Source organism: Pleurodeles waltl, unplaced genomic scaffold (assembly GCF_031143425.1).
Source record: "Pleurodeles waltl isolate 20211129_DDA unplaced genomic scaffold, aPleWal1.hap1.20221129 scaffold_107, whole genome shotgun sequence".
Lineage (NCBI taxonomy): Eukaryota > Metazoa > Chordata > Amphibia > Caudata > Salamandridae > Pleurodeles > Pleurodeles waltl.
Window position 1 is genome coordinate 299550 of NW_027149815.1, and position 15458 is coordinate 315007.

Sequence of the window (15458 nt, forward strand, 5' to 3'; positions counted from 1 at the left end):
GACATCTCACTTCCTTACTCATGATGCCAGCCTAGCTATCTGTCAAAAGGCAAGATTAGCATGGCGAAAAGCTGGAGATGCCGGGGATTGAACCCGGGGCCTCATACATGCTAAGCATGCGCTCTACCACTGAGCTACATCCCCACATCCTGTAGAGGGAGACCTTGCTCCACGCATGGAAACCTGGAATTCTATTGAATGTACATTCACCACATATGACACTGGAATGGGAAGCGTCAGGTGTGGAATTCCATATGATTTACAGCTGGATTTTCTAGCACCGTTTTTTATGGAATAAGGTTGACTCTAGAATGAATAATTCCCCACACACAACAGCTAGATGCAATCGAAAAAAGCCAGAGTATTCAAGGCAACTGGTTCAGGATACATCAAAGAAGGATATGGTTGAGTGCTGTTTCCACATCTTGTGAGATGACTTAAGGTACCCCTGCTCTTTTTGCAGGACACACAGCTATGTTACATTAGCATGTAAAGTGTTGAGATCTAGATGCATCTACGGCTAGGGGCGGCATGTTAATTCTGGGTTTTAGTCCATTTCATTCTCAGTTATGTGGAGGAAAAAATGGCACGATCTTTCTTAGAGAGGTGAATGGTATGCCCTGATTTCTTTTGCATGGCTAAATGTATGGGGTGTGGGTTTAAGCACTGGGAAAGAGCAGTCTTCTGACCATTATAACTGCAGACGATTTTAATCCAGCGAGGCAACCGAAGTGTATTGATATTCCAACATGAGAACAGCATTTTTGCTACCTTCCCTCTTCATGGTGTGTAGACGCATTTGTTAGCGGTTTCAAGCAGCCTTCTTAGCGCAGTAGGCAGCGCGTCAGTCTCATAATCTGAAGGTCCTGAGTTCGATCCTCAGAGAGGGCATTGCAGTGTTTCTTTTGTCAAGAGAAACATCTCAGATTTTCTCCAAATCTGTAAACTATTCCTCCACATTGCATCTTGCTCAGTTTTAAGGAGTTGGTGTCTTTGTAGATTCCCTCTTTCATATCCATGGCCACTCATTGTAGGTGAGTTTTAGCTGGTTCGGCTGCCGAAACATCTACCTTGGTACAATGAAACTGGAAGTCTTCCAAGTGCCTTCATATATTTAGTCAAGGCTTTGGAATGAATTCTGATCTGCAGGTCCTTGTTTATTTCTCTTCCAACATCCCTCAGAAATGACTATGTGGTCAATTTCATTGGAAAGCAGAAGAAGTCTACCCTTCTGTCCTAGCATTTATTTGGAGCTAGGGAAATGTTTCTCAATCAGAGGGGAACATAATGTTTTAACAAGAGAGAAAGCAGCTATGGAAAACAAAAAAGGGGAAACTCCTCCGAGCCGGATTTGAACCAGCGACCTAAGGATTTCTGTTTCTCCACTACAGTCCTCTGCTCTCCCAACTGAGCTATCGGAGGATTAGGCAGTACAGCTTTCCATGCTGCATTCATCTTTCTTTCAATAATGGTTGCGGCGGGAGTGGGGTGGGAGTACTGCAGTCTAATCTTGAAAATCATGAATATGACCTGCAGCTTGCTCTACAAATTGCCACTTCCTAGAGTGCATTCTCAGCTACATCTTATCACCATAAAGGGGGACTGCTTACCTACCTGAATGTGCTGTGCTGGCGTGAAGGAAAGCAGGGGACCTAGAATTAGAAATCCTACAGAAAGGAGTTTTCCTGAAAGGGCATGGGGCCGAGGAATCCACAGCCCTTTGGAAGCATTTCTGGCAAAAGGATGACAGCATGGGAACATGAAGGAAAGGACAGAAAGTTAGGAGAGTCATTACTCCGTACGGAGCATGAAGAACATGCATTTTTAATGCTTCTGTGAAAGGAACTGGAAAAGCAAAACCAGTAGATTAATGGACCATTCAGAAGGGATTAGGATGAAGAAAACATTCTGTTTTTCTTAAACCTTCTGGTAAGAGTCTCTGGTTTAGAGGAAGAATTCAAATAAATGACCAAGACAGCTGTGCCCGTTTTCTATACTAAGAATGCCAAGATAAATCACCACTTTGGTTTCTTATGGAAGCAAGATTATTTTTTTCTATAAACACGGGAAATGAGATAGCCCCATTTCAAAAGGTTTTGCAAGGCGAAGAAAGTGGGGTTCTGGCACCAGCTGCATGACATCTCACTTCCTTACTCATGATGCCAGCCTAGCTATCTGTCAAAAGGCAAGATTAGCATGGCGAAAAGCTGGAGATGCCGGGGATTGAACCCGGGGCCTCATACATGCTAAGCATGTGCTCTACCACTGAGCTACATCCCCACATCCTGTAGAGGGAGACCTTGCTCCACGCATGGAAACCTGGAATTCTATTGAATGTACATTCACCACATATGACACTGGAATGGGAAGCGTCAGGTGTGGAATTCCATATGATTTACAGCTGGATTTTCTAGCACCGTTTTTTATGGAATAAGGTTGACTCTAGAATGAATAATTCCCCACACACAACAGCTAGATGCAATCGAAAAAAGCCAGAGTATTCAAGGCAACTGGTTCAGGATACATCAAAGAAGGATATGGTTGAGTGCTGTTTCCACATCTTGTGAGATGACTTAAGGTACCCCTGCTCTTTTTGCAGGACACACAGCTATGTTACATTAGCATGTACAGTGTTGAGATCTAGATGCATCTACGGCTAGGGGCGGCATGTTAATTCTGGGTTTTAGTCCATTTCATTCTCAGTTATGTGGAGGAAAAAATGGCACGATCTTTCTTAGAGAGGTGAATGGTATGCCCTGATTTCTTTTGCATGGCTAAATGTATGGGGTGTGGGTTTAAGCACTGGGAAAGAGCAGTCTTCTGACCATTATAACTGCAGACGATTTTAATCCAGCGAGGCAACCGAAGTGTATTGATATTCCAACATGAGAACAGCATTTTTGCTACCTTCCCTCTTCATGGTGTGTAGACGCATTTGTTAGCGGTTTCAAGCAGCCTTCTTAGCGCAGTAGGCAGCGCGTCAGTCTCATAATCTGAAGGTCCTGAGTTCGATCCTCAGAGAGGGCATTGCAGTGTTTCTTTTGTCAAGAGAAACATCTCAGATTTTCTCCAAATCTGTAAACTATTCCTCCACATTGCATCTTGCTCAGTTTTAAGGAGTTGGTGTCTTTGTAGATTCCCTCTTTCATATCCATGGCCACTCATTGTAGGTGAGTTTTAGCTGGTTCGGCTGCCGAAACATCTACCTTGGTACAATGAAACTGGAAGTCTTCCAAGTGCCTTCATATATTTAGTCAAGGCTTTGGAATGAATTCTGATCTGCAGGTCCTTGTTTATTTCTCTTCCAACATCCCTCAGAAATGACTATGTGGTCAATTTCATTGGAAAGCAGAAGAAGTCTACCCTTCTGTCCTAGCATTTATTTGGAGCTAGGGAAATGTTTCTCAATCAGAGGGGCACATAATGTTTTAACAAGAGAGAAAGCAGCTATGGAAAACAAAAAAGGGGAAACTCCTCCGAGCCGGATTTGAACCAGCGACCTAAGGATTTCTGTTTCTCCACTACAGTCCTCCGCTCTCCCAACTGAGCTATCAGAGGATTAGGCAGTACAGCTTTCCATGCTGCATTCATCTTTCTTTCAATAATGGTTGCGGCGGGAGTGGGGTGGGAGTACTGCAGTCTAATCTTGAAAATCATGAATATGACCTGCAGCTTGCTCTACAAATTGCCACTTCCTAGAGTGCATTCTCAGCTACATCTTATCACCATAAAGGGGGACTGCTTACCTACCTGAATGTGCTGTGCTGGCGTGAAGGAAAGCAGGGGACCTAGAATTAGAAATCCTACAGAAAGGAGTTTTCCTGAAAGGGCATGGGGCCGAGGAATCCACAGCCCTTTGGAAGCATTTCTGGCAAAAGGATGACAGCATGGGAACATGAAGGAAAGGACAGAAAGTTAGGAGAGTCATTACTCCGTACGGAGCATGAAGAACATGCATTTTTAATGCTTCTGTGAAAGGAACTGGAAAAGCAAAACCAGTAGATTAATGGACCATTCAGAAGGGATTAGGATGAAGAAAACATTCTGTTTTTCTTAAACCTTCTGGTAAGAGTCTCTGGTTTAGAGGAAGAATTCAAATAAATGACCAAGACAGCTGTGCCCGTTTTCTATACTAAGAATGCCAAGATAAATCACCACTTTGGTTTCTTATGGAAGCAAGATTATTTTTTTCTATAAACACGGGAAATGAGATAGCCCCATTTCAAAAGGTTTTGCAAGGCGAAGAAAGTGGGGTTCTGGCACCAGCTGCATGACATCTCACTTCCTTACTCATGATGCCAGCCTAGCTATCTGTCAAAAGGCAAGATTAGCATGGCGAAAAGCTGGAGATGCCGGGGATTGAACCCGGGGCCTCATACATGCTAAGCATGCGCTCTACCACTGAGCTACATCCCCACATCCTGTAGAGGGAGACCTTGCTCCACGCATGGAAACCTGGAATTCTATTGAATGTACATTCACCACATATGACACTGGAATGGGAAGCGTCAGGTGTGGAATTCCATATGATTTACAGCTGGATTTTCTAGCACCGTTTTTTATGGAATAAGGTTGACTCTAGAATGAATAATTCCCCACACACAACAGCTAGATGCAATCGAAAAAAGCCAGAGTATTCAAGGCAACTGGTTCAGGATACATCAAAGAAGGATATGGTTGAGTGCTGTTTCCACATCTTGTGAGATGACTTAAGGTACCCCTGCTCTTTTTGCAGGACACACAGCTATGTTACATTAGCATGTACAGTGTTGAGATCTAGATGCATCTACGGCTAGGGGCGGCATGTTAATTCTGGGTTTTAGTCCATTTCATTCTCAGTTATGTGGAGGAAAAAATGGCACGATCTTTCTTAGAGAGGTGAATGGTATGCCCTGATTTCTTTTGCATGGCTAAATGTATGGGGTGTGGGTTTAAGCACTGGGAAAGAGCAGTCTTCTGACCATTATAACTGCAGACGATTTTAATCCAGCGAGGCAACCGAAGTGTATTGATATTCCAACATGAGAACAGCATTTTTGCTACCTTCCCTCTTCATGGTGTGTAGACACATTTGTTAGCGGTTTCAAGCAGCCTTCTTAGCGCAGTAGGCAGCGCGTCAGTCTCATAATCTGAAGGTCCTGAGTTCGATCCTCAGAGAGGGCATTGCAGTGTTTCTTTTGTCAAGAGAAACATCTCAGATTTTCTCCAAATCTGTAAACTATTCCTCCACATTGCATCTTGCTCAGTTTTAAGGAGTTGGTGTCTTTGTAGATTCCCTCTTTCATATCCATGGCCACTCATTGTAGGTGAGTTTTAGCTGGTTCGGCTGCCGAAACATCTACCTTGGTACAATGAAACTGGAAGTCTTCCAAGTGCCTTCATATATTTAGTCAAGGCTTTGGAATGAATTCTGATCTGCAGGTCCTTGTTTATTTCTCTTCCAACATCCCTCAGAAATGACTATGTGGTCAATTTCATTGGAAAGCAGAAGAAGTCTACCCTTCTGTCCTAGCATTTATTTGGAGCTAGGGAAATGTTTCTCAATCAGAGGGGCACATAATGTTTTAACAAGAGAGAAAGCAGCTATGGAAAACAAAAAAGGGGAAACTCCTCCGAGCCGGATTTGAACCAGCGACCTAAGGATTTCTGTTTCTCCACTACAGTCCTCCGCTCTCCCAACTGAGCTATCGGAGGATTAGGCAGTACAGCTTTCCATGCTGCATTCATCTTTCTTTCAATAATGGTTGCGGCGGGAGTGGGGTGGGAGTACTGCAGTCTAATCTTGAAAATCATGAATATGACCTGCAGCTTGCTCTACAAATTGCCACTTCCTAGAGTGCATTCTCAGCTACATCTTATCACCATAAAGGGGGACTGCTTACCTACCTGAATGTGCTGTGCTGGCGTGAAGGAAAGCAGGGGACCTAGAATTAGAAATCCTACAGAAAGGAGTTTTCCTGAAAGGGCATGGGGCCGAGGAATCCACAGCCCTTTGGAAGCATTTCTGGCAAAAGGATGACAGCATGGGAACATGAAGGAAAGGACAGAAAGTTAGGAGAGTCATTACTCCGTACGGAGCATGAAGAACATGCATTTTTAATGCTTCTGTGAAAGGAACTGGAAAAGCAAAACCAGTAGATTAATGGACCATTCAGAAGGGATTAGGATGAAGAAAACATTCTGTTTTTCTTAAACCTTCTGGTAAGAGTCTCTGGTTTAGAGGAAGAATTCAAATAAATGACCAAGACAGCTGTGCCCGTTTTCTATACTAAGAATGCCAAGATAAATCACCACTTTGGTTTCTTATGGAAGCAAGATTATTTTTTTCTATAAACACGGGAAATGAGATAGCCCCATTTCAAAAGGTTTTGCAAGGCGAAGAAAGTGGGGTTCTGGCACCAGCTGCATGACATCTCACTTCCTTACTCATGATGCCAGCCTAGCTATCTGTCAAAAGGCAAGATTAGCATGGCGAAAAGCTGGAGATGCCGGGGATTGAACCCGGGGCCTCATACATGCTAAGCATGCGCTCTACCACTGAGCTACATCCCCACATCCTGTAGAGGGAGACCTTGCTCCACGCATGGAAACCTGGAATTCTATTGAATGTACATTCACCACATATGACACTGGAATGGGAAGCGTCAGGTGTGGAATTCCATATGATTTACAGCTGGATTTTCTAGCACCGTTTTTTATGGAATAAGGTTGACTCTAGAATGAATAATTCCCCACACACAACAGCTAGATGCAATCGAAAAAAGCCAGAGTATTCAAGGCAACTGGTTCAGGATACATCAAAGAAGGATATGGTTGAGTGCTGTTTCCACATCTTGTGAGATGACTTAAGGTACCCCTGCTCTTTTTGCAGGACACACAGCTATGTTACATTAGCATGTACAGTGTTGAGATCTAGATGCATCTACGGCTAGGGGCGGCATGTTAATTCTGGGTTTTAGTCCATTTCATTCTCAGTTATGTGGAGGAAAAAATGGCACGATCTTTCTTAGAGAGGTGAATGGTATGCCCTGATTTCTTTTGCATGGCTAAATGTATGGGGTGTGGGTTTAAGCACTGGGAAAGAGCAGTCTTCTGACCATTATAACTGCAGACGATTTTAATCCAGCGAGGCAACCGAAGTGTATTGATATTCCAACATGAGAACAGCATTTTTGCTACCTTCCCTCTTCATGGTGTGTAGACGCATTTGTTAGCGGTTTCAAGCAGCCTTCTTAGCGCAGTAGGCAGCGCGTCAGTCTCATAATCTGAAGGTCCTGAGTTCGATCCTCAGAGAGGGCATTGCAGTGTTTCTTTTGTCAAGAGAAACATCTCAGATTTTCTCCAAATCTGTAAACTATTCCTCCACATTGCATCTTGCTCAGTTTTAAGGAGTTGGTGTCTTTGTAGATTCCCTCTTTCATATCCATGGCCACTCATTGTAGGTGAGTTTTAGCTGGTTCGGCTGCCGAAACATCTACCTTGGTACAATGAAACTGGAAGTCTTCCAAGTGCCTTCATATATTTAGTCAAGGCTTTGGAATGAATTCTGATCTGCAGGTCCTTGTTTATTTCTCTTCCAACATCCCTCAGAAATGACTATGTGGTCAATTTCATTGGAAAGCAGAAGAAGTCTACCCTTCTGTCCTAGCATTTATTTGGAGCTAGGGAAATGTTTCTCAATCAGAGGGGCACATAATGTTTTAACAAGAGAGAAAGCAGCTATGGAAAACAAAAAAGGGGAAACTCCTCCGAGCCGGATTTGAACCAGCGACCTAAGGATTTCTGTTTCTCCACTACAGTCCTCCGCTCTCCCAACTGAGCTATCGGAGGATTAGGCAGTACAGCTTTCCATGCTGCATTCATCTTTCTTTCAATAATGGTTGCGGCGGGAGTGGGGTGGGAGTACTGCAGTCTAATCTTGAAAATCATGAATATGACCTGCAGCTTGCTCTACAAATTGCCACTTCCTAGAGTGCATTCTCAGCTACATCTTATCACCATAAAGGGGGACTGCTTACCTACCTGAATGTGCTGTGCTGGCGTGAAGGAAAGCAGGGGACCTAGAATTAGAAATCCTACAGAAAGGAGTTTTCCTGAAAGGGCATGGGGCCGAGGAATCCACAGCCCTTTGGAAGCATTTCTGGCAAAAGGATGACAGCATGGGAACATGAAGGAAAGGACAGAAAGTTAGGAGAGTCATTACTCCGTACGGAGCATGAAGAACATGCATTTTTAATGCTTCTGTGAAAGGAACTGGAAAAGCAAAACCAGTAGATTAATGGACCATTCAGAAGGGATTAGGATGAAGAAAACATTCTGTTTTTCTTAAACCTTCTGGTAAGAGTCTCTGGTTTAGAGGAAGAATTCAAATAAATGACCAAGACAGCTGTGCCCGTTTTCTATACTAAGAATGCCAAGATAAATCACCACTTTGGTTTCTTATGGAAGCAAGATTATTTTTTTCTATAAACACAGGAAATGAGATAGCCCCATTTCAAAAGGTTTTGCAAGGCGAAGAAAGTGGGGTTCTGGCACCAGCTGCATGACATCTCACTTCCTTACTCATGATGCCAGCCTAGCTATCTGTCAAAAGGCAAGATTAGCATGGCGAAAAGCTGGAGATGCCGGGGATTGAACCCGGGGCCTCATACATGCTAAGCATGCGCTCTACCACTGAGCTACATCCCCACATCCTGTAGAGGGAGACCTTGCTCCACGCATGGAAACCTGGAATTCTATTGAATGTACATTCACCACATATGACACTGGAATGGGAAGCGTCAGGTGTGGAATTCCATATGATTTACAGCTGGATTTTCTAGCACCGTTTTTTATGGAATAAGGTTGACTCTAGAATGAATAATTCCCCACACACAACAGCTAGATGCAATCGAAAAAAGCCAGAGTATTCAAGGCAACTGGTTCAGGATACATCAAAGAAGGATATGGTTGAGTGCTGTTTCCACATCTTGTGAGATGACTTAAGGTACCCCTGCTCTTTTTGCAGGACACACAGCTATGTTACATTAGCATGTACAGTGTTGAGATCTAGATGCATCTACGGCTAGGGGCGGCATGTTAATTCTGGGTTTTAGTCCATTTCATTCTCAGTTATGTGGAGGAAAAAATGGCACGATCTTTCTTAGAGAGGTGAATGGTATGCCCTGATTTCTTTTGCATGGCTAAATGTATGGGGTGTGGGTTTAAGCACTGGGAAAGAGCAGTCTTCTGACCATTATAACTGCAGACGATTTTAATCCAGCGAGGCAACCGAAGTGTATTGATATTCCAACATGAGAACAGCATTTTTGCTACCTTCCCTCTTCATGGTGTGTAGACGCATTTGTTAGCGGTTTCAAGCAGCCTTCTTAGCGCAGTAGGCAGCGCGTCAGTCTCATAATCTGAAGGTCCTGAGTTCGATCCTCAGAGAGGGCATTGCAGTGTTTCTTTTGTCAAGAGAAACATCTCAGATTTTCTCCAAATCTGTAAACTATTCCTCCACATTGCATCTTGCTCAGTTTTAAGGAGTTGATGTCTTTGTAGATTCCCTCTTTCATATCCATGGCCACTCATTGTAGGTGAGTTTTAGCTGGTTCGGCTGCCGAAACATCTACCTTGGTACAATGAAACTGGAAGTCTTCCAAGTGCCTTCATATATTTAGTCAAGGCTTTGGAATGAATTCTGATCTGCAGGTCCTTGTTTATTTCTCTTCCAACATCCCTCAGAAATGACTATGTGGTCAATTTCATTGGAAAGCAGAAGAAGTCTACCCTTCTGTCCTAGCATTTATTTGGAGCTAGGGAAATGTTTCTCAATCAGAGGGGCACATAATGTTTTAACAAGAGAGAAAGCAGCTATGGAAAACAAAAAAGGGGAAACTCCTCCGAGCCGGATTTGAACCAGCGACCTAAGGATTTCTGTTTCTCCACTACAGTCCTCCGCTCTCCCAACTGAGCTATCGGAGGATTGGGCAGTGCAGCTTTCCATGCTGCATTCATCTTTCTTTCAATAATGGTTGCGGCGGGAGTGGGGTGGGAGTACTGCAGTCTAATCTTGAAAATCATGAATATGACCTGCAGCTTGCTCTACAAATTGCCACTTCCTAGAGTGCATTCTCAGCTACATCTTATCACCATAAAGGGGGACTGCTTACCTACCTGAATGTGCTGTGCTGGCGTGAAGGAAAGCAGGGGACCTAGAATTAGAAATCCTACAGAAAGGAGTTTTCCTGAAAGGGCATGGGGCCGAGGAATCCACAGCCCTTTGGAAGCATTTCTGGCAAAAGGATGACAGCATGGGAACATGAAGGAAAGGACAGAAAGTTAGGAGAGTCATTACTCCGTACGGAGCATGAAGAACATGCATTTTTAATGCTTCTGTGAAAGGAACTGGAAAAGCAAAACCAGTAGATTAATGGACCATTCAGAAGGGATTAGGATGAAGAAAACATTCTGTTTTTCTTAAACCTTCTGGTAAGAGTCTCTGGTTTAGAGGAAGAATTCAAATAAATGACCAAGACAGCTGTGCCCGTTTTCTATACTAAGAATGCCAAGATAAATCACCACTTTGGTTTCTTATGGAAGCAAGATTATTTTTTTCTATAAACACAGGAAATGAGATAGCCCCATTTCAAAAGGTTTTGCAAGGCGAAGAAAGTGGGGTTCTGGCACCAGCTGCATGACATCTCACTTCCTTACTCATGATGCCAGCCTAGCTATCTGTCAAAAGGCAAGATTAGCATGGCGAAAAGCTGGAGATGCCGGGGATTGAACCCGGGGCCTCATACATGCTAAGCATGCGCTCTACCACTGAGCTACATCCCCACATCCTGTAGAGGGAGACCTTGCTCCACGCATGGAAACCTGGAATTCTATTGAATGTACATTCACCACATATGACACTGGAATGGGAAGCGTCAGGTGTGGAATTCCATATGATTTACAGCTGGATTTTCTAGCACCGTTTTTTATGGAATAAGGTTGACTCTAGAATGAATAATTCCCCACACACAACAGCTAGATGCAATCGAAAAAAGCCAGAGTATTCAAGGCAACTGGTTCAGGATACATCAAAGAAGGATATGGTTGAGTGCTGTTTCCACATCTTGTGAGATGACTTAAGGTACCCCTGCTCTTTTTGCAGGACACACAGCTATGTTACATTAGCATGTACAGTGTTGAGATCTAGATGCATCTACGGCTAGGGGCGGCATGTTAATTCTGGGTTTTAGTCCATTTCATTCTCAGTTATGTGGAGGAAAAAATGGCACGATCTTTCTTAGAGAGGTGAATGGTATGCCCTGATTTCTTTTGCATGGCTAAATGTATGGGGTGTGGGTTTAAGCACTGGGAAAGAGCAGTCTTCTGACCATTATAACTGCAGACGATTTTAATCCAGCGAGGCAACCGAAGTGTATTGATATTCCAACATGAGAACAGCATTTTTGCTACCTTCCCTCTTCATGGTGTGTAGACGCATTTGTTAGCGGTTTCAAGCAGCCTTCTTAGCGCAGTAGGCAGCGCGTCAGTCTCATAATCTGAAGGTCCTGAGTTCGATCCTCAGAGAGGGCATTGCAGTGTTTCTTTTGTCAAGAGAAACATCTCAGATTTTCTCCAAATCTGTAAACTATTCCTCCACATTGCATCTTGCTCAGTTTTAAGGAGTTGATGTCTTTGTAGATTCCCTCTTTCATATCCATGGCCACTCATTGTAGGTGAGTTTTAGCTGGTTCGGCTGCCGAAACATCTACCTTGGTACAATGAAACTGGAAGTCTTCCAAGTGCCTTCATATATTTAGTCAAGGCTTTGGAATGAATTCTGATCTGCAGGTCCTTGTTTATTTCTCTTCCAACATCCCTCAGAAATGACTATGTGGTCAATTTCATTGGAAAGCAGAAGAAGTCTACCCTTCTGTCCTAGCATTTATTTGGAGCTAGGGAAATGTTTCTCAATCAGAGGGGCACATAATGTTTTAACAAGAGAGAAAGCAGCTATGGAAAACAAAAAAGGGGAAACTCCTCCGAGCCGGATTTGAACCAGCGACCTAAGGATTTCTGTTTCTCCACTACAGTCCTCCGCTCTCCCAACTGAGCTATCGGAGGATTGGGCAGTGCAGCTTTCCATGCTGCATTCATCTTTCTTTCAATAATGGTTGCGGCGGGAGTGGGGTGGGAGTACTGCAGTCTAATCTTGAAAATCATGAATATGACCTGCAGCTTGCTCTACAAATTGCCACTTCCTAGAGTGCATTCTCAGCTACATCTTATCACCATAAAGGGGGACTGCTTACCTACCTGAATGTGCTGTGCTGGCGTGAAGGAAAGCAGGGGACCTAGAATTAGAAATCCTACAGAAAGGAGTTTTCCTGAAAGGGCATGGGGCCGAGGAATCCACAGCCCTTTGGAAGCATTTCTGGCAAAAGGATGACAGCATGGGAACATGAAGGAAAGGACAGAAAGTTAGGAGAGTCATTACTCCGTACGGAGCATGAAGAACATGCATTTTTAATGCTTCTGTGAAAGGAACTGGAAAAGCAAAACCAGTAGATTAATGGACCATTCAGAAGGGATTAGGATGAAGAAAACATTCTGTTTTTCTTAAACCTTCTGGTAAGAGTCTCTGGTTTAGAGGAAGAATTCAAATAAATGACCAAGACAGCTGTGCCCGTTTTCTATACTAAGAATGCCAAGATAAATCACCACTTTGGTTTCTTATGGAAGCAAGATTATTTTTTTCTATAAACACGGGAAATGAGATAGCCCCATTTCAAAAGGTTTTGCAAGGCGAAGAAAGTGGGGTTCTGGCACCAGCTGCATGACATCTCACTTCCTTACTCATGATGCCAGCCTAGCTATCTGTCAAAAGGCAAGATTAGCATGGCGAAAAGCTGGAGATGCCGGGGATTGAACCCGGGGCCTCATACATGCTAAGCATGCGCTCTACCACTGAGCTACATCCCCACATCCTGTAGAGGGAGACCTTGCTCCACGCATGGAAACCTGGAATTCTATTGAATGTACATTCACCACATATGACACTGGAATGGGAAGCGTCAGGTGTGGAATTCCATATGATTTACAGCTGGATTTTCTAGCACCGTTTTTTATGGAATAAGGTTGACTCTAGAATGAATAATTCCCCACACACAACAGCTAGATGCAATCGAAAAAAGCCAGAGTATTCAAGGCAACTGGTTCAGGATACATCAAAGAAGGATATGGTTGAGTGCTGTTTCCACATCTTGTGAGATGACTTAAGGTACCCCTGCTCTTTTTGCAGGACACACAGCTATGTTACATTAGCATGTACAGTGTTGAGATCTAGATGCATCTACGGCTAGGGGCGGCATGTTAATTCTGGGTTTTAGTCCATTTCATTCTCAGTTATGTGGAGGAAAAAATGGCACGATCTTTCTTAGAGAGGTGAATGGTATGCCCTGATTTCTTTTGCATGGCTAAATGTATGGGGTGTGGGTTTAAGCACTGGGAAAGAGCAGTCTTCTGACCATTATAACTGCAGACGATTTTAATCCAGCGAGGCAACCGAAGTGTATTGATATTCCAACATGAGAACAGCATTTTTGCTACCTTCCCTCTTCATGGTGTGTAGACGCATTTGTTAGCGGTTTCAAGCAGCCTTCTTAGCGCAGTAGGCAGCGCGTCAGTCTCATAATCTGAAGGTCCTGAGTTCGATCCTCAGAGAGGGCATTGCAGTGTTTCTTTTGTCAAGAGAAACATCTCAGATTTTCTCCAAATCTGTAAACTATTCCTCCACATTGCATCTTGCTCAGTTTTAAGGAGTTGATGTCTTTGTAGATTCCCTCTTTCATATCCATGGCCACTCATTGTAGGTGAGTTTTAGCTGGTTCGGCTGCCGAAACATCTACCTTGGTACAATGAAACTGGAAGTCTTCCAAGTGCCTTCATATATTTAGTCAAGGCTTTGGAATGAATTCTGATCTGCAGGTCCTTGTTTATTTCTCTTCCAACATCCCTCAGAAATGACTATGTGGTCAATTTCATTGGAAAGCAGAAGAAGTCTACCCTTCTGTCCTAGCATTTATTTGGAGCTAGGGAAATGTTTCTCAATCAGAGGGGCACATAATGTTTTAACAAGAGAGAAAGCAGCTATGGAAAACAAAAAAGGGGAAACTCCTCCGAGCCGGATTTGAACCAGCGACCTAAGGATTTCTGTTTCTCCACTACAGTCCTCCGCTCTCCCAACTGAGCTATCGGAGGATTGGGCAGTGCAGCTTTCCATGCTGCATTCATCTTTCTTTCAATAATGGTTGCGGCGGGAGTGGGGTGGGAGTACTGCAGTCTAATCTTGAAAATCATGAATATGACCTGCAGCTTGCTCTACAAATTGCCACTTCCTAGAGTGCATTCTCAGCTACATCTTATCACCATAAAGGGGGACTGCTTACCTACCTGAATGTGCTGTGCTGGCGTGAAGGAAAGCAGGGGACCTAGAATTAGAAATCCTACAGAAAGGAGTTTTCCTGAAAGGGCATGGGGCCGAGGAATCCACAGCCCTTTGGAAGCATTTCTGGCAAAAGGATGACAGCATGGGAACATGAAGGAAAGGACAGAAAGTTAGGAGAGTCATTACTCCGTACGGAGCATGAAGAACATGCATTTTTAATGCTTCTGTGAAAGGAACTGGAAAAGCAAAACCAGTAGATTAATGGACCATTCAGAAGGGATTAGGATGAAGAAAACATTCTGTTTTTCTTAAACCTTCTGGTAAGAGTCTCTGGTTTAGAGGAAGAATTCAAATAAATGACCAAGACAGCTGTGCCCGTTTTCTATACTAAGAATGCCAAGATAAATCACCACTTTGGTTTCTTATGGAAGCAAGATTATTTTTTTCTATAAACACGGGAAATGAGATAGCCCCATTTCAAAAGGTTTTGCAAGGCGAAGAAAGTGGGGTTCTGGCACCAGCTGCATGACATCTCACTTCCTTACTCATGATGCCAGCCTAGCTATCTGTCAAAAGGCAAGATTAGCATGGCGAAAAGCTGGAGATGCCGGGGATTGAACCCGGGGCCTCATACATGCTAAGCATGCGCTCTACCACTGAGCTACATCCCCACATCCTGTAGAGGGAGACCTTGCTCCACGCATGGAAACCTGGAATTCTATTGAATGTACATTCACCACATATGACACTGGAATGGGAAGCGTCAGGTGTGGAATTCCATATGATTTACAGCTGGATTTTCTAGCACCGTTTTTTATGGAATAAGGTTGACTCTAGAATGAATAATTCCCCACACACAACAGCTAGATGCAATCGAAAAAAGCCAGAGTATTCAAGGCAACTGGTTCAGGATACATCAAAGAAGGATATGGTTGAGTGCTGTTTCCACATCTTGTGAGATGACTTAAGGTACCCCTGCTCTTTTTGCAGGACACACAGCTATGTTACATTAGCATGTACAGTGTTGAGATCT

At 43.6% G+C, this 15458-nt stretch overlaps 20 non-coding genes across 20 annotated transcripts; 7 read left to right on the forward strand and 13 right to left on the reverse strand.

The window, feature by feature from the left end:
- Window positions 1-72: 72 nt before the first annotated feature.
- Window positions 73-144, reverse strand: TRNAA-AGC (transfer RNA alanine (anticodon AGC)). Its single transcript has one exon. It is a non-coding gene; the product is annotated as a tRNA-Ala (tRNA).
- A 674-nt stretch (window positions 145-818) lies between these two features.
- Window positions 819-891, forward strand: TRNAM-CAU (transfer RNA methionine (anticodon CAU)). Its single transcript has one exon. It is a non-coding gene; the product is annotated as a tRNA-Met (tRNA).
- Window positions 892-2208: 1317 nt separating this feature from the next.
- On the reverse strand, window positions 2209-2280 carry TRNAA-AGC (transfer RNA alanine (anticodon AGC)). The gene has a single exon. It is a non-coding gene; the product is annotated as a tRNA-Ala (tRNA).
- Window positions 2281-2954: 674 nt separating this feature from the next.
- On the forward strand, window positions 2955-3027 carry TRNAM-CAU (transfer RNA methionine (anticodon CAU)). Its single transcript has one exon. It is a non-coding gene; the product is annotated as a tRNA-Met (tRNA).
- Window positions 3028-4344: 1317 nt separating this feature from the next.
- On the reverse strand, window positions 4345-4416 carry TRNAA-AGC (transfer RNA alanine (anticodon AGC)). The gene has a single exon. It is a non-coding gene; the product is annotated as a tRNA-Ala (tRNA).
- Window positions 4417-5090: 674 nt separating this feature from the next.
- Window positions 5091-5163, forward strand: TRNAM-CAU (transfer RNA methionine (anticodon CAU)). Its single transcript has one exon. It is a non-coding gene; the product is annotated as a tRNA-Met (tRNA).
- A 445-nt stretch (window positions 5164-5608) lies between these two features.
- Window positions 5609-5694, reverse strand: TRNAY-GUA (transfer RNA tyrosine (anticodon GUA)). Its single transcript is given in 2 exon segments — window positions 5609-5644; window positions 5658-5694. It is a non-coding gene; the product is annotated as a tRNA-Tyr (tRNA).
- A 786-nt stretch (window positions 5695-6480) lies between these two features.
- On the reverse strand, window positions 6481-6552 carry TRNAA-AGC (transfer RNA alanine (anticodon AGC)). Its single transcript has one exon. It is a non-coding gene; the product is annotated as a tRNA-Ala (tRNA).
- Window positions 6553-7226: 674 nt separating this feature from the next.
- TRNAM-CAU (transfer RNA methionine (anticodon CAU)) lies at window positions 7227-7299 on the forward strand. The gene has a single exon. It is a non-coding gene; the product is annotated as a tRNA-Met (tRNA).
- A 445-nt stretch (window positions 7300-7744) lies between these two features.
- Window positions 7745-7830, reverse strand: TRNAY-GUA (transfer RNA tyrosine (anticodon GUA)). The gene is given in 2 exon segments: window positions 7745-7780; window positions 7794-7830. It is a non-coding gene; the product is annotated as a tRNA-Tyr (tRNA).
- A 786-nt stretch (window positions 7831-8616) lies between these two features.
- Window positions 8617-8688, reverse strand: TRNAA-AGC (transfer RNA alanine (anticodon AGC)). The gene has a single exon. It is a non-coding gene; the product is annotated as a tRNA-Ala (tRNA).
- Window positions 8689-9362: 674 nt separating this feature from the next.
- Window positions 9363-9435, forward strand: TRNAM-CAU (transfer RNA methionine (anticodon CAU)). The gene has a single exon. It is a non-coding gene; the product is annotated as a tRNA-Met (tRNA).
- A 445-nt stretch (window positions 9436-9880) lies between these two features.
- On the reverse strand, window positions 9881-9966 carry TRNAY-GUA (transfer RNA tyrosine (anticodon GUA)). The gene is given in 2 exon segments: window positions 9881-9916; window positions 9930-9966. It is a non-coding gene; the product is annotated as a tRNA-Tyr (tRNA).
- A 786-nt stretch (window positions 9967-10752) lies between these two features.
- Window positions 10753-10824, reverse strand: TRNAA-AGC (transfer RNA alanine (anticodon AGC)). Its single transcript has one exon. It is a non-coding gene; the product is annotated as a tRNA-Ala (tRNA).
- A 674-nt stretch (window positions 10825-11498) lies between these two features.
- TRNAM-CAU (transfer RNA methionine (anticodon CAU)) lies at window positions 11499-11571 on the forward strand. The gene has a single exon. It is a non-coding gene; the product is annotated as a tRNA-Met (tRNA).
- Window positions 11572-12016: 445 nt separating this feature from the next.
- TRNAY-GUA (transfer RNA tyrosine (anticodon GUA)) lies at window positions 12017-12102 on the reverse strand. The gene is given in 2 exon segments: window positions 12017-12052; window positions 12066-12102. It is a non-coding gene; the product is annotated as a tRNA-Tyr (tRNA).
- A 786-nt stretch (window positions 12103-12888) lies between these two features.
- Window positions 12889-12960, reverse strand: TRNAA-AGC (transfer RNA alanine (anticodon AGC)). The gene has a single exon. It is a non-coding gene; the product is annotated as a tRNA-Ala (tRNA).
- A 674-nt stretch (window positions 12961-13634) lies between these two features.
- TRNAM-CAU (transfer RNA methionine (anticodon CAU)) lies at window positions 13635-13707 on the forward strand. Its single transcript has one exon. It is a non-coding gene; the product is annotated as a tRNA-Met (tRNA).
- Window positions 13708-14152: 445 nt separating this feature from the next.
- Window positions 14153-14238, reverse strand: TRNAY-GUA (transfer RNA tyrosine (anticodon GUA)). The gene is given in 2 exon segments: window positions 14153-14188; window positions 14202-14238. It is a non-coding gene; the product is annotated as a tRNA-Tyr (tRNA).
- A 786-nt stretch (window positions 14239-15024) lies between these two features.
- Window positions 15025-15096, reverse strand: TRNAA-AGC (transfer RNA alanine (anticodon AGC)). Its single transcript has one exon. It is a non-coding gene; the product is annotated as a tRNA-Ala (tRNA).
- Between the last annotated feature and the right edge of the window lie 362 nt (window positions 15097-15458).